Source organism: Salmo trutta, chromosome 34 (genome assembly GCF_901001165.1).
Source record: "Salmo trutta chromosome 34, fSalTru1.1, whole genome shotgun sequence".
NCBI classification, from domain to species: Eukaryota; Metazoa; Chordata; class Actinopteri; order Salmoniformes; family Salmonidae; genus Salmo; species Salmo trutta.
The window spans coordinates 33,649,807-33,664,791 of NC_042990.1; the positions used below are offsets into that span (position 1 = coordinate 33,649,807).

The 14,985-nt window shown below is 41.5% G+C and overlaps 1 protein-coding gene across 3 annotated transcripts in view; it reads left to right on the forward strand.

The window, feature by feature from the left end:
• Positions 1-631: 631 nt before the first annotated feature.
• Positions 632-14,985, forward strand: part of LOC115174062 (solute carrier family 45 member 4-like) — a 65,276-nt gene continuing 50,922 nt past the window's right edge. For 2 of the 3 annotated variants that reach the window (XR_003871718.1, XM_029732704.1), the window contains exons 1-2: positions 632-778; positions 3,173-3,330. The gene's annotated coding sequence lies outside the window, so the exon portion shown is untranslated. Of the gene's footprint in view, positions 779-3,172; positions 3,331-4,861; positions 4,933-14,985 lie in introns of all 3 variants that reach the window. The other variant, XM_029732705.1, reaches the window with a different exon arrangement.

The window sequence follows — 14,985 nt, forward strand, 5'->3', positions numbered from 1 at the left end:
GGCTCAGGGTCAGGACAGGCAGAGGTCAGTAATCCAGGGCAGAGTCAGTAAGGTACAGAACGGCAGGCAGGCTCAGGGTCAGGACAGGCAGAGGTCAGTAATCCAGGGCAGAGTCAGTAAGGTACAGAACGGCAGGCAGGCTCAGGGTCAGGACAGGCAGAATGGTCAAAGAACTAGAAAACAAGGACTAGAGAGAACAGGAGGAAAAAACATGGTGTTAGGCTTGACGAGACAAGACGATCTGGCAACAGACAAACAGAGAGGGGAGAGTACTATTTATCCTTCACAGTATGCATGAGGTGCTTACTGCTATACTCTGGATGAGGAGAAATTCAATGCCTGGATAATACATCATCCTTTTATACAGTGTTTTATTGCTGTTGCTTTACCTGGTAACGTTTTTCAGATAATAACAAATTAATAACTGTTTAATAACAATGTTATAGTATTTTGTGACAATGCAGACGTTCATCTATTCAAGTAACATGAGATTGTGTGAGATTATGCAGAGGTTCTCTGGACACGCCCACTAGGTTTTAATTTTTCACTGTTTAAATCGAAAACCACTCCCCTTTATGCAAATCCCTCACCTCCGTCAGCGGAAGCTGGCTGTACACTTATTTCCGACTGATATTCCTTTAAAGGCAAATTAAAGCTGTGGTTTGACTGACTGCAGACGTCCCAGAGGATCCAGTCGATGCACCAAAATACCTTCCGAGGGGACGTAAAAACACTATCGCAACAGTTACGAACGAAGGAAAGAGATAACGATAACTGGGTAAGCATAATGCATGTTTTAACAGATTACATTATTATTATTATTATTATTATTGACCAACTATCGTTACCAAGCATCGCAGGTTACTTGCTGCAGCAAAAGGTTTCGCTTGACGGTTACAGTAGCTATGCGATACGTTATACTTGTGTGACAAGCAGCATCTAAATGTTCCGTGGTAGGCTATAATAAACGCGTTTCCCTATATGTGTTTTACACTGTACTAGAATGAACGAACTGACAACCTGAAGTTTGTTGATAACGTTGAATACACAGCGGGCTTAATTAGATCATAATTTGAAGTGCTCGTTCAGCTGGCTACGATGGATGCTGTTGAAAGTGGCCAGAGTAGATTTAAGGTGGAATAACGTTAATTGGCCAGTTGTCAATTACAAATTGTCACGTTAACCTTTTCATATAATACAAAATGTTCATATAACCATTTACATTATAACGTTAATTCTTTCAAAAGCACTCTACAATATATTCCACGAGAGCTAGCTACTATTTTCTACCGTGTCATCCTGTTCAACTACTGTAGTTACTGTACAGGTGCGCCTGTGAAAAGTAGCCTATATGTTTTGCATTTGTTTTCACAGAATAACATTGTTATGCATTACTAATATAAATATAAATTGACAAGATTTTTTGCCATGTCTTGTCATAACATTAGTCAAAAAATGCATTAGATTTGTTTTGTTGCCTCGCATCATTTTGTACCCACTACGAGCGCAGCACAGCCTGGCTAAATAAGTAAAAACCCACGCTCTCTCCTGTACAATTGCTTTATTGTGAAATTGCAATCAACACTAGTTTCCAAATTAGCAATATGCTTGTGTAAGGTGATTATGACGCAATTTATAATAAAAGCACATTCTTAAATAGCATATTTCATTCTGTCAAATAGGCCAGTTAATTATACAGTAAAAACAACCAAGTTTGTTTGTTGACCAGTTTTTCAAAATACATTTGTACCTCTAGCTTTTACTCTTCAGCATAGTACAGTACAAATGATAAACCTGTAGTATTCTACTTTACAGCAGTACAACTGGAAAGAGTGTAGGAATAGTGGTGGAATATAGTGTGCTAATTGAGAGGTCTAGCTTTTGATACCCTCAGTGACAATGTCACATACCTCACTCTGAGTGTGTTTGAGCTGGGTAAACAAACCAAGCAGCCCACAGTCAGCTCAGCTCTTTACCTGAAAAGTTACCCATCACATACTAGAGAATACCTTCCCCCCATAATAGCCTAGTTGCATCACAGTTAATTCTGAGCATACAGATAAAACTAACAGGTAGGGGCACCTTGCATCGTTATCATTATAGAATATCTATCATTATAGAATAGACTATCATTATAGAATATCTATCATTATAGAATATCTATCATTATAGAATAGACTATCATTATAGAATATCTATCATTATAGAATATCTATCATTATAGAATAGACTATCATTATAGAATATCTATCATTATAGAATATCTATCATTATAGAATAGACTATCATTATAGAATATCTATCATTATAGAATATCTATCATTATAGAATAGACTATCATTATAGAATATCTATCATTATAGAATATCTATCATTATAGAATAGACTATCATTATAGAATATCTATCATTATAGAATAGACTATCATTATAGAATATCTATCATTATAGAATATCTATCATTATAGAATATCTATCATTATAGAATATCTATCATTATAGAATAGACTATCATTATAGAATATCTATCATTATAGAATAGACTATCATTATAGAATATCTATCATTATAGAATATCTATCATTATAGAATAGACTATCATTATAGAATATCTATCATTATAGAATATCTATCATTATAGAATATCTATCATTATAGAATAGACTATCATTATAGAATATCTATCATTATAGAATATCTATCATTATAGAATAGACTATCATTATAGAATATCTATCATTATAGAATAGACTATCATTATAGAATATCTATCATTATAGAATAGACTATCTAGCCTATAGAGCATATGTATCACTAAACTTCAAGGCAAGGAGAGAATAACAAAATGACATGGATGATTGTTGTTTGGCATTACTCTAACAAGTACTTGACATCTGCTATATTTACTTGCATCGTGTGAGTCTATATTTACTGCAACGTCCAGGTTCATGTCAGGGAAGTGGTGTGTTGTGTGGAGGACATTGAAATCAGATGTAAATCGCCCTTTGCTGTTTTGCGCTGAGATGCAAAACAGAAGGGTAGAGAGAGCCTGCGGTAGGTTTTCTCTTCTGCTGATTACCCAAGTGCCTCGAGGGTGGCGATGCACTGGGTACTTCTTTGCTTTCCAGAAAAGTGTGCTAACCTAACCACGATGCTTTGTTTGTCTTTGGCAGGTGCCCAGAAGACCACTACTCCTCTTTTCCAAGAGGACTAGGAGTACGACGTCTTTCCTCTTTTCCAAGAGGACTAGGAGTACGACGTCTTTGGAACCACTGCTGTTGCATGCAGTCGTCTGCAGAGGTTACTGTATGAAGCTTTTAAGGCCTTTTTGGTGAGTCTGTCTGGGTTTTTTATAACTCATTCGTTTTTAGACTGTTCAGGTTAGATACCAGATGTAGATAGACACACACACCCATATACACACATACATATACACACACACATACACACATACATATACACACATACATATACATACAGTACGTATACAGTACGTATACACACACACATACACACATACATATACACACATACATATACACACAGTATGTATACACACATACATATACACACATACATATACACACACACATACACACAAACATACACACAGTACGTATACACAGTACGTATACACACATACACACATACATATACACACATACATATACACACTTACAGTCAGTACATATACACACATACATATACACACATACATATACACACATACATATACACACAGTACATATACACACAGTACATATACACACATACATATACACACATACATATACACACATACACACAGTACATATACACACACACACATACACACAGTACATATACACACCCATATACACACATACATATACACACACATATACACACATACATATACACATACATATACACACATACATATACACACATACATATACACACATACACACAGTACATATACACACATACATATACACACATGCATATACACACATACATATACACACATACATATACACACATACACACAGTACATATACACACATACATATACACACATACATATACACAAACCCATAAACACCCTCTCACACACTCTCCTGACCTGGAACTGTAGTGATGCGGGGTGTGCCGGTCCGGTCTGGTTTCAGCTCGAGCGTCATGAAGTGAAACCTTTACTTCCCATTAATGCTATTGATTTCTAAACACTCCTGCTGACTCAGCAGGCGGTCTCGCACCGCGGCAAAGAGATGGCACGAGCCAGGCAACCACAGACCCTTGTTCTTGATTCGTTGCAGACTTTCTATGTTTCGTCACCACCGCTGAATAAAGCCTCAACGACACATGACAGAAAGGTTAATGTCGGAGCTTCAGCTACTAAAGTGGAAGTGTTCTTCCACAACCCCAGAAGTCACTGGACTGCACTCTCACACAACTTGTCCCTCCAGCATTTTGTGTTCCTCATTGCAGCTTAAAACAGCTGATTAAACCTTTCTGGCTGACTGCTCGATGTGGAGGCATGAGAAATCCTCCTAAATGGGAAATAAGTTTCTTTAAAAACAGTGATACGTTTAGTTTTAGGCTATCTTATCTTGTCTTTGGTTGTATGCTTCTGACAAGGTCTAATTATTTAATTTTAAATGGACAGTGAGTTTAGAAATGGTAGCCCTAATCCTAGGTCTATAGTTAGATTTTTTTGCTTAACTTGTTGTTGTGGGAGACATTGGATATTAGGGCATATAATATCCAATGTAATGTAACAAAATGTGGAAAAAGGGATGGGGTTGAATACTTTCCGAATGCACTGTAAATCAGGCTAAAATAGTTTGTTGTTTGTCTGTGTTTACTTGTTGATGTCACAGTGATTGCTGATGGAGAGCAGACCTGACTCTGGCCACGCGGACACATTGTCGTAGCTCTAAATCAACATCAGGTGACATGCATGCAGCATGATGCGACTGAGGTTTAATAATAGCCCTGGTTCTAACGTAGAGGTCAGATACACACTGCTCCTGTCCTGTTAGCAAAGTGTCTTCATTTTCCACCTTAGTCTATTATAGTTATCATCCTATACTGAACAAAATTATAAACGCAAGTGTTGGTCCCATGTTTCATGAGCTGAAATTAAAGATCCAAGAAATGTTCCATACGCACAAAAGCTTATTTCTCTCAAATTCTGTGCACAGATTTGTTTACCTCCATTTTAGTGACCATTTCTCCTTTGCCAAGATAATACATCCACCTGACAGGTGTGGCATATCAAGAAGCTGATTAAACATGATCCTTACACATGTGCACCTTGGGCTGGGGACAATAAAAGGCCACTCTAAAATGTGCAGTTTTGTCACACAACACAATGCCACAAATGTCTCAAGTTTTGAGGGAACGTACAATTGGCATGCTGACTGCAGGAATGTCCACCAGAGCTGTTGCCAGAGAATTGAATGTTTATTTCTCTACCATAAGCCGTTTTAGAGAATTTGGCAGTACGTCCAACAGGCTTCGCAGCGGTAGACCACGTGTATGGCGTTGTGTGGGCGAGCATTTTGCTGATGTTAATGTTGTGAACAGAGTGCCCCATGGTGGCGATGGGGTTATGTTATGGGCAGGCATAAGCAACTGACAATGAACACAATTGCATTTTATCAATGAAAATTTGAATGCACGGAAGTACTGTGACGAGATCCTGAGAAATAGATGTTTTATATAGTGTAGTCTGGGCTCCCGAGGCTGGAGGAATAGATGAACAGGAGAAGAAGGTGAGTGATGGCTGAAAGGGGATGCAGCTGTCTGATTACAGCTGACACACGTGGGCATTATTGGACCGGTCATACAATAGAATAGTTGCTGTTGCTTAAATTTTTTTGAACTGACTTTATAAACATTTTATAACGGGCACCAGCGGGTTCTTTAGATCGGTAAGGTAGTATTGTTTTCATATAGTAGTATCATATGAAATGGTACTACGTTTTTCTAAAATGTTGGTATCATAAGTACAGTATCATGATGTTTTGGTACCGTGATATTACCGTGGTACCGGTATGCCGTGCAACACTACTTAGGATGGCCTCTTGGGCTCGTGGCTGGACGCTCTCTCTCTCTCCCTCCACTCACTCTCTTTCTCCCTGTCTCTCTCTCTCTCCCTCCACTCACTCTCTTTCTCCCCGTCTCTCTCTCTCTCCCTCCACTCACTCTCTTTCTCCCCGTCTCTCTCTCTCTCCCTCCACTCACTCTCTTTCTCCCCGTCTCTCTCTCTCTCCCTCCACTCACTCTCTTTCTCCCCGTCTCTCTCTCTCTCCCTCCACTCACTCTCTTTCTCCCCGTCTCTCTCTCTCTCCCTCCACTCACTCTCTTTCTCCCCATCTCTCTCTCTCTCTCTCTCTCTCTCCCTCCACTCACTCTCTTTCTCCCCGTCTCTCTCTCTCTCCCTCCACTCACTCTCTTTCTCCCCGTCTCTCTCTCTCTCTCTCTCTCCCTCCACTCACTCTGTTTCTCCCCGTCTCTCTCTCTCTCCCTCCACGCACTCTCTTTGTCCCCGTCTCTCTCTCTTGATTAACTTGTTTTTCCCTCTCCCTGCTCCATGCAGCCTGCTCATAAGGTAGCCAGAGCTGCAGTTACATTACCAGTTACATTACCAGTTACATTACCAGTTACATTACCAGTTACATTACCTGTTACATTACCAGTTACATTACCAGTTACATTACCAGTTACATTACCTGTTACATTACCAGTTACATTACCAGTTACATTACCAGTTACATTACCTGTTACATTACCAGTTATATTACCAGTTACATTACCTGTTACATTACCAGTTGTATTACCAGTTATATTACCAGTTATATTACCAGTTACATTACCTGTTACATTACCAGTTACATTACCAGTTACATTACCAGTTATATTACCAGTTACATTACAAGTTACATTACCAGTTATATTACCAGTTACATTACCTGTTACATTACCAGTTACATTACCAGTTATATTACCAGTTACATTACCAGTTACATTACCAGTTATATTACCAGTTACATTACCTGTTACATTACCTGTTACATTACCAGTTACATTACCAGTTATATTACCAGTTATATTACCAGTTACATTACCAGTTACATTACCAGTTACATTGCCGCATCACAACACAAGCTCCTATGTAGCCTGCCTTGCAGCAGCAGGAGGATTCTGACTCAACTGAATGGGAAAGTCTAAGATGAGAGACTGCACTACGTGTTGTTCCTGTCTGCGCTCAACCTTGATTCATGTTGTCTGGTAGTTCTCTGGTAGTCAGGGCTGTGATGTTTGTCAGCTCTTTGACTCTTGTTTTTGTGACTAAACAGACCTGACTGCTGCATGTGGTTGCCGTGGGCTGTAATGTCTGTCTGAGATGCCGGTCTACCTGTGTACCCACCGCAGTGGACAACAATAGGTCTAGGTCCGCTTCACGCTATGAGTAGATAGGGAGGGCCCTCCAAACAAGGAAGTATCTACAGGGTGCAGTTGGTTTTTATTGTTTCCGATTCTCAAGGCGCTAGACTTTCATTGCCCCAGATGATTTATGGGTGTGTCTGTTGAGGTGATACCTGAGTATTGTTGATGATCAGTCACTAGGATGATTCATGGGTGTGTCTGGTGAGGTGATAACTGAGTATTGTTGATGATCAGTCACTAGGTTGATTCATGGGTGTGTCTGTTGAGGTGATACCTGAGTATTGTTGATGATCAGTCACTAGGATGATTCATGGGTGTGTCTGTTGAGGTGATACCTGAGTATTGTTGATACCTGAGTATTGTTGATGATCAGTCACAAGATTGATTCATGGGTGTGTCTGTTGAGGTGATACCTGAGTATTGTTGATACCTGAATATTGTTGATGATCAGTCACTAGATTGATTCATGGGTGTGTCTGTTGAGGTGATACCTGAGTATTGTTGATACCTGAATATTGTTGATAATCAGTCACAAGATTGATTCATGGGTGTGTCTGTTGAGGTGATACCTGAGTATTGTTGATACCTGAGTATTGTTGATAATCAGTCACAAGATTGATTCATGGGTGTGTCTGTTGAGGTGATACCTGAGTATTGTTGATACCTGAATATTGTTGATAATCAGTCACAAGATTGATTCATGGGTGTGTCTGGTGAGGTGATAACTGAGTATTGTTGATGATCAGTCACTAGGTTGATTCATGGGTGTGTCTGTTGAGGTGATACCTGAGTATTGTTGATACCTGAGTATTGTTGATAATCAGTCACAAGATTGATTCATGGGTGTGTCTGTTGAGGTGATATCTGAGTATTGTTGATACCTGAATATTGTTGATAATCAGTCACAAGATTGATTCATGGGTGTGTCTGGTAAGGTGATAACTGAGTATTGTTGATGATCAGTCACTAGATTGATTCATGGGTGTGTCTGGTAAGGTGATAACTGAGTATTGTTGATGATCAGTCACTAGATTGATTCATGGGTGTGTCTGGTGAGGTGATAACTGAGTATTGTTGATACCTGAGTATTGTTGATGATCAGTCACACGATTGATTCATGGGTGTGTCTGGTGAGGTGATAACTGAGTATTGTTGATGATCAGTCACTAGGTTGATTCATGGGTGTGTCTGTTGAGGTGATACCTGAGTATTGTTGATACCTGAGTATTGTTGATAATCAGTCACAAGATTGATTCATGGGTGTGTCTGTTGAGGTGATACCTGAGTATTGTTGATACCTGAGTATTGTTGATAATCAGTCACAAGATTGATTCATGGGTGTGTCTGTTGAGGTGATACCTGAGTATTGTTGATACCTGAATATTGTTGATAATCAGTCACAAGATTGATTCATGGGTGTGTCTGGTAAGGTGATAACTGAGTATTGTTGATGATCAGTCACTAGATTGATTCATGGGTGTGTCTGGTAAGGTGATAACTGAGTATTGTTGATGATCAGTCACTAGATTGATTCATGGGTGTGTCTGTTGAGGTGATAACTGAGTATTGTTGATACCTGAGTATTGTTGATGATCAGTCACAAGATTGATTCATGGGTGTGTCTGTTGAGGTGATAACTGAGTATTGTTGATACCTGAGTATTGTTGATGATCAGTCACAAGATTGATTCATGGGTGTGTCTGGTAAGGTGATAACTGAGTATTGTTGATGATCAGTCACTAGATTGATTCATGGGTGTGTCTGGTAAGGTGATAACTGAGTATTGTTGATGATCAGTCACTAGATTGATTCATGGGTGTGTCTGTTGAGGTGATAACTGAGTATTGTTGATACCTGAGTATTGTTGATGATCAGTCACAAGATTGATTCATGGGTGTGTCTGTTGAGGTGATAACTGAGTATTGTTGATACCTGAGTATTGTTGATGATCAGTCACAAGATTGATTCATGGGTGTGTCTGGTGAGGTGATAACTGAGTATTGTTGATGATCAGTCACTAGGTTGATTCATGGGTGTGTCTGTTGAGGTGATACCTGAGTATTGTTGATACCTGAGTATTGTTGATAATCAGTCACAAGATTGATTCATGGGTGTGTCTGTTGAGGTGATACCTGAGTATTGTTGATACCTGAATATTGTTGATAATCAGTCACAAGATTGATTCATGGGTGTGTCTGGTAAGGTGATAACTGAGTATTGTTGATGATCAGTCACTAGATTGATTCATGGGTGTGTCTGGTAAGGTGATAACTGAGTATTGTTGATGATCAGTCACTAGATTGATTCATGGGTGTGTCTGGTGAGGTGATAACTGAGTATTGTTGATGATCAGTCACTAGGTTGATTCATGGGTGTGTCTGTTGAGGTGATACCTGAGTATTGTTGATACCTGAGTATTGTTGATGATCAGTCACTAGATTGATTCATGGGTGTGTCTGGTGAGGTGAAAACTGAGTATTGTTTATGATCAGTCACTAGGTTGATTCATGGGTGTGTCTGGTGAGGTGATAACTGAGTATTGTTGATGATCAGTCACTAGGTTGATTCATGGATGTGTCTGGTGAGGTGATAACTGAGTATTGTTGATACCTGAGTATTGTTGATGATCAGTCACTAGATTGATTCATGGGTGTGTCTGGTGAGGTGATAACTGAGTATTGTTGATGATCAGTCACTAGGTTGATTCATGGGTGTGTCTGGTGAGGTGATAACTGAGTATTGTTGATGATCAGTCACTAGATTGATTCATGGGTGTGTCTGGTGAGGTGATAACTGAGTATTGTTGATACCTGAGTATTGTTGATGATAAGTCACTAGATTCATTCATGGGTGTGTCTGGTGAGGTGATAACTGAGTATTGTTGATGATCAGTCACTAAATTGATTCATGGCTCTGTGTCGTTCTCAATGGAGACAGACTGCTCAGGTTGTTTTGTATTCTCATGCCCCTCTTGAAATGAGAGAAGCAGAAGGTTCCCCTTTCTCCCTTTCTCCCTCGACCCCTCTCTCACATAATGTGTCTCCACTCCAACCCAGGTAACTCACTCTGAAGCTTGGGTGACGGGACTTGGCAGCGGTTCAAGAACAACATTAAGGCAGCAGCCAACTAGTGAGTGAGAACATCTCCTCTCAGACAACAGATGCAGTGTGGCTGGTTTGGTATGAAAGGTTTCCTTGTAGTGTTTACCTGGGCCAGATCTATTTGGATAGGGATGATATGAGATGCCACCATCTTGACACACAGGTGGGTCATTGTTCATTTAGTGATGATGTAGAGAATGGAGACTTTTCAAGATAAGCCTAACGTTACTGGTTTTGTTTGTCATTCATTTGAATGTGCAATTGTTAGTGAGATATAATAACCATAATAGTTTTTGTGTTGTGCATTGTCAACTGTCCATGGTTTAGATTAAGAATAGATAGGTGATGAGGACATAGCCTAGTTTACACACAGATACCTGAACATATAAATATAATCTACACTGAGTATACCAAACATAAGGAACACCTTCCTAATATTGAGTTGCATGGAAAGAGCAGGTGTTCTTAATGTTTTGTATACTCATTATAGTTCTTGTGTGATTGTGACGTCTGACAGGTTTGTCGTGGATCTGTCATGGGACATCTTATGGCGAGCACCAGAGCAGCATACTCTGTTGAGGACTGATTTCAAGGAATGAAATATGTATGATTTTGTCAAATCTCTCCTTCCGCCGCATACAGTTTAGCCAGCTGTGTCCTGCTACAGTGAACGGTACTGTATGATGATGGAATTCAACAGGTTTGTTTTAGTTACACGTGGGCTTGGTTTTATAATAACCTGATCTTGGTTGATTAGGCTAGATTTACGGAAGTATAAAATTCTAAGCCTTCAGAAAGTATTCATACCGCTTGACTTATTCCACATTTTGTTGTGTTACAGCCTGAATTCAAAATTGATTAAATATGTTTTTTTCTCACCCATAACTCCAGTGTAGATTTTGCCTTGTGTTTTAGGTTATTGTTCTGCTGAAAGGTGGATTTATCTCCTAGTGTCTGTTGGAAAGCAGACAACCAGGTTTTCCTCTAGGATTTTGCCTGTGCTTAGCTCTATTCCGTTTCTTTTTATCCTAAAAAAACTCCCTAGTGCCGATGACAAGCATACCCATAACATCATGCAGCCACCACCATGCTTGAAAATATGAAGAGATGTGTTGTTTTGGATTTGCAAACAGGATGCATGTTTTGGAATATCTGAGCAGTTTCCTTCTTCTTCGGCAACTGAGACAAGAAGGACGCCTGAAGCTTTGTAGTGACTGGGTGTATTGATACACCATCCAAAGTAAAATTAACAACTTCACCATGCTCATAGGGATGTTCAAAGTCTGTTTTTAGGGATGTTTAATAGGTGCCCTTCTTTATTAGGTATACCCCCCATTCACGAAAATGGTTCGCTCCAACAGAAAAAGCAGGCAGACAGGCACGAGGCATTCAGTTACTGGTCAAGTGAACGTTAGAATAGTCACCGGCAGTCCTGTGGGCGAAAACGGCTCGTTGATGAGAGTTCGAAGGAGAATGGCAAGAATCGTGCTAGCAGGTGGGCCACAAACAGGGAAATGATGGAGCAGTACCTACTGCCCTACAGTACCTACTGTCCTACAGTACCTACTGCCCTACAGTATCTACTGCCCCTACAGTACCTACTGTCCTACAGTATCTACTGCCCCTACAGTACCTACTGCCCCTACAGTACCTACTGTCCTACAGTATCTACTGCCCCTACAGTACCTACTGCCCTACAGTACCTACAGTACCTACTTCCCCTACTGCCCCTACAGTACTTACTGTCCTACAGTACCTACTGCCCTACAATACCTACTGCCCCTACAGTATATACTGCCCCTACAGTACCAACAGTACCTACTGCCCCTATAGTACCTACTGCCCCTACAGTACCTAATGCCCCTACCATATCTGCAGTACCTACTGCCCCTACAGTACCTACAATACAGACAGTACCAACAGTACCTACTAGCCCTACAGTACCTACTGCCCCTATAGTACCTACAGTACCTACAGTACTTACTGCCCCTATAGTACCTACAGTACCTACTGTACCTACAGTACCTACTGCCCCTACAGTACCTACAGTACTTACTGCCCTTATAGTACCTACAGTACCTACAGCACTTACTGCCCTTATAGTACCTACAGTACCTACAGTACCTACAGTACCTACAGTACTTACTGCCCCTATAGTACCTACAGTACCTACAGTACCTACAGTGCCTACTGCCCCTATAGTACCTACAGTACCTACAGTACTTACTGCCCTTATAGTACCTACAGTACCTACTGCCCCAATAGTACCTAAAGTACCTACTGCCCCTACAGTACCTACCGTACCTACTGCCCTTACAGTACCTACAGTACCTACTGCCCCTACAGTACCTACAGTACCTACAGTGCCTACTGCCCCTATAGTACCTACTGCCCCTACAGTACCTACAGTACATACTGCCCCTACAGTATCTACTGCCCCTACAGTACCTACTGCCCCTACAGTACCTACAGTACCTACAGTACCTACTGCCCCTACAGTATCTACTGCCCCTACAGTACCTAAAGTACCTACTGCCCCTACAGTACCTACAGTACCTACTGCCCATACAGTACCTACAGTACCTACTGACCCTACAGTACCTACAGTGCCTACTGCCCCTATAGTACCTACTGCCCCTACAGTACCTACAGTACCTACTGCCTATACAGTATCTACTGCCCCTACAGTACCTACTGCCCCTACAGTACCTACAGTACCTACAGTGCCTACTGCCCCTATAGTACCTACTGCCCCTACAGTACCTACAGTGCCTACTGACCCCACAGTACCTACTGCCCCTACAGTACCTACTGACCCTACAGTACCTACAGTACCTACTGACCCTATAGTACCTATAGTACCTACAGTACCTACTGCCCCTACAGTACCTACTGCCCCTACAGTACCTACAGTGCCTACTGCCCCTATAGTACCTTCTGCCCCTACAGTACCTACAGTACCTACTGTCCATATAGTACCTACAGTACCTACAGTACCTGCTGCCCCTATAGTACCTACAGTACTTACTGCCCCTATAGTACCTACAGTACCTACTGCCCCTATAGTACCTACAGTACCTGCTGCCCCTATAGTACCTACAGTACCTACTGCCCCTACAGTACCTACTGCCCCTACAGTACCTACAGTACTTACTGCCCTTATAGTACCTACAGTACCAACAGTACTTACTGCCCTTATAGTACCTACAGTACCTACAGTACCTACTGTACCTACTGCCCCTATAGTACCTACAGTACCTACAGTACTTACTGCCCCAATAGTACCTACAGTACCTACTGCCCCTATAGTACCTACAGTACCTACAGTACCTACTGCCCCAATAGTATCTACTGCCCCTATAGTACCTACAGTACCTACTGTACCTACAGTACCTACTGCCCCTCTAGTACCTACAGTACCTACTGTACCTACAGTACCTACTGCCCCTATAGTACCTACTGCCCCTATAGTACCTACAGTACCTACTGCCCCTACAGTACCTACAGTACTTACTGCCCTTATAGTACCTACAGTACCTACTGCCCCAATAGTACCTAAAGTACCTACTGCCCCTACAGTACCTACCGTACCTACTGCCCTTACAGTACCTACAGTACCTACTGCCCCTACAGTACCTACAGTACCTACAGTGCCTACTGCCCCTATAGTACCTACTGCCCCTACAGTACCTACAGTACATACTGCCCCTACAGTATCTACTGCCCCTACAGTACCTACTGCCCCTACAGTACCTACAGTACCTACAGTACCTACTGCCCCTACAGTATCTACTGCCCCTACAGTACCTAAAGTACCTACTGCCCCTACAGTACCTACAGTACCTACTGCCCATACAGTACCTACAGTACCTACTGACCCTACAGTACCTACAGTGCCTACTGCCCCTATAGTACCTACTGCCCCTACAGTACCTACAGTACCTACTGCCTATACAGTATCTACTGCCCCTACAGTACCTACTGCCCCTACAGTACCTACAGTACCTACAGTGCCTACTGCCCCTATAGTACCTACTGCCCCTACAGTACCTACAGTGCCTACTGACCCCACAGTACCTACTGCCCCTACAGTACCTACTGACCCTACAGTACCTACAGTACCTACTGACCCTATAGTACCTATAGTACCTACAGTACCTACTGCCCCTACAGTACCTACTGCCCCTACAGTACCTACAGTGCCTACTGCCCCTATAGTACCTTCTGCCCCTACAGTACCTACAGTACCTACTGTCCCTATAGTACCTACAGTACCTACAGTACCTGCTGCCCCTATAGTACCTACAGTACCTACTGCCCCTATAGTACCTACAGTACCTACTGCCCCTATAGTACCTACAGTACCTGCTGCCCCTATAGTACCTACAGTACCTACTGCCCCTACAGTACCTACTGCCCCCTACAGTACCTACAGTACCTACTGCCCT